Genomic DNA, 3,214 nt, shown 5'->3' with positions numbered 1-3,214 from the left:
ATATATATTGGGTTGTCCAGAAAGTTCGTGCCGATTTATAGTAGCTTACCTTTCGACTTATTTTAGAACATGGTTGAGTCCATAAAATAGGATTTGACTACACCTCCATTTAGAGCACAGTTTAAGCTATCTTTTCGTGGAAGAAGGTTTATGTTCCTGTAACCTATGCTAATTCTGTAACCCTTTAAAATGGAAGATAAGAAAGTTCATTTTCGGCACTTGATGCTTTTCTTTTTCCGTAAAGGGAAAAATGCCCCACAAGCAACCAAAGTAATATGCTCAATTTACGGTGATGTTTCTTTATCCGAAAGAACTGTACGGAAGTGGTTCGCAAGTGGTTAGCATCATCATCATTATCATCATCGTTGTCATGGTTGTCTTCTTCTTCTTCTTCTTCTTCTTCTTCTTCTTCTTCTTCTTCTTCTTCTTCTTCTTCTTCTCCTTCTTCTTCTTCTTCCTTCTCGCTTGTTTATCGTTCTTATTATTTCCTACCCGCCCCCTCCACCACCCACCATACAGAAAACAACATCACTCTAAAAGAAGAGAGACAAAAACAAAGAAAAAGACGGCAAGACAAATATAGGTTGGAGAGGAAAAGGATGAGGAGGTGCAGATGAAGAACCTCTTCCTCTTCCTTTCTCACACACATAGTTACACATACACACACACACGTACACACACACACACACATGCTCTCACTCTTTCTTTCTCACACACAGATACACACACAGACGCTCACCCACACACCCACACACAAAGCCACATACACACAGAGGCACACATTCAGACACACAAACACATATAGCACACATATACACACACACACACACTCTCTCACCCTCTCTCTCTTCCTCTCCCCTCTCCCTCTTCTTCTCCCCCTCTCTCTCTTCCTCTCCCCTCTCCCTCTTCTTCTCCCCCTCTCTATTTTCTAGCTTTTTTTCTTCCTGTTTTCCGTTTTCTAATTTCAGTTTTTAAAAAAAGCATCAACTCTCCTCCACATTTTTAAGATATTAAAATTAAAGTAGATGTGACCCCCATCTCTCTTTCTCTCTCGCTCTCCTTATTAAAAAAATACATAAATAAATAAATAAATAAATAAATAATATTAATTGATACTTTTCAAAACAATTTTTAATTTGAAAATTTGATTAAAAAATATAGCGAAATTTGATATTTGCAAACTGCAAAAATAAAATGAACGAAAAACGGAAAGAAAGAAAAAATGGCAGAAGGAAAAGAACCAACAAATAAATGAATAAAGGACGTTAAAATAAAGGTGGGTGGAGGGAGGAAATGAGGAAATATCACGGGAAAATAAACAGTGTACAGTTTGCGTGATCTGACTGAAAAACATTGCCGCCATTTTATGAATATTACACGTGATTATATTTTTCACTTTGTCGCCTGCACGTTAATGGCGGACAGTAGAGCTGACAGTTGTTATTGTATATTATTTTCTCCATGTTGATGTTGTTGTTACTATTACTGTTGTTACGAACCTGTTGTTGTTGTTATTGTTGTTATTATTGTTATTATGGTGGTGAAGGGTGTTGTATTTACTGTTCTTGGACTGGTAAACAGTTGGTCAGGTTATTATTGTTGTTTGATAGTGGTGGAGGCGGCGGTGGCGACAGTGCTAGTGGTAGTAGTAGTAGTAGTAGTAGTAGCAGCAGCAGCAGCAACCGCAGCAGCAGTAGCAGCAGTAGTAGTAGTAGTAGTAGTAGTAGTAGTAGGTGATGGTGGTGGTGATTGGTTCTGCGGTTGCTGTGTTTGTTGTGATATTTGTCGTTGTTATTGTCGTTTAGTCCCAGGTCAACCCTAATCAAGAAGACATTCCAACTATAAAAAGACATTCCAACCATAGCCGTCCCTTCTTTTTCCTTTGTGTAAAGAACGCAGAACCATATTATCCAATGTGTGCTTTCCTTAAACGGTAAGGAGTAATTTGAGGAAGATGTAACCACATAGAGCAGTGATTCCTAATCATATTTTTTTTTACCTATGGACGCCTTTGATCCCTATTTTATTCGGGTGGACCCCCATGGCCATCCAACGTTTTTTTAAAAAAACCTTATAGTATAGTTATAATTAAATATTATTAGGAACCTTTCTATCTCTTTTACTCGTTTCAGTCATTAGACTGCGGCCATGCTGGAGCATCCCTTAAACTTTTTTGTTTTGGTCGAATGAAACGACTCCAGGAGACTTATTCTTTGTAAGCCTAGTACTTATTCTATTGGTACCTAATAATTATCCATCCGCTACATCGGAAATTTGCAATGGTTCCATAACTACCATCTCGGATATAACCTTGGAGCCCCAGTAATTTGTTACAGCACTTACCTAGCGTACCTAATCGTTTAGATCACCTGTGAACCAAACCCCTATACTTTATATATATATATATGAAACAAAAATGCAATAGAGGGCATTAAAACGTTCGGACATATAGACGATACAAGGGCGGACAAGAGAAACAATTAGAAGGACAGGCAAAAAAAAAAGGCGGGTCATTCTTGGCTTTCTTTCATCAGTCAGGTCCCAAAAGTCACGACCTTTTCGGGCAGTTACACTTGAGATGGTTCGGTCTGGTTGCCCCCAAAAAACATCTAAGCAAAGAGCATTAGACCCCTTTGTAAGAAAGCTAGTGAATGTGTACGGCAACAAAGACAGAAAAACAAACAGAAGAAACGGGGAACATGGTACACAGTTGCGATTACAAACGACAAGCAATAACAACAAGCGTCTTTCGACTGAGAACGAATCACATTGAGCTGGCGTATATGAAGTGAAAGGCAAGAACATGGGAGATGGACACAAGAGGTATTGGCGGTCGGCAGTCAGGCCAAGAAAGAAAGATCATGGCTGGCCGGACACCGGTGTATATACATACACGACAGGCTTCTTTCAGTTTCTGTTTACTAAATCCACTCTCAAGGCTTTGGTCGGCCCCAGGCTACAGAAAAAACACTTGACAAGGTATCACGCAATGGGACTGAACCCGGAACCATGTGGTTTAGAAGCAAACTTTTTACCACACAGCTACACCTGTGCTTGTCTAGGTAAAAATTGGTCAAATATTTTTTGCATTGTAGAAGTGTAACCAATTTATTGTTCATAAACTATAACAAAAGATATCTTATATAGAAACCCCCTACCTACCCAAGTGTCATATGGAATCCGGTTTAGATTCATCGACGTAGTGACCCCCCCC

The sequence above is a fragment of the Octopus bimaculoides genome, chromosome 18 (assembly GCF_001194135.2).
Source record: "Octopus bimaculoides isolate UCB-OBI-ISO-001 chromosome 18, ASM119413v2, whole genome shotgun sequence".
NCBI lineage: Eukaryota > Metazoa > Mollusca > Cephalopoda > Octopoda > Octopodidae > Octopus > Octopus bimaculoides.
The sequence above is the reverse complement of the archived record's forward strand: the minus strand, read 5'-3'. Positions refer to the sequence as shown.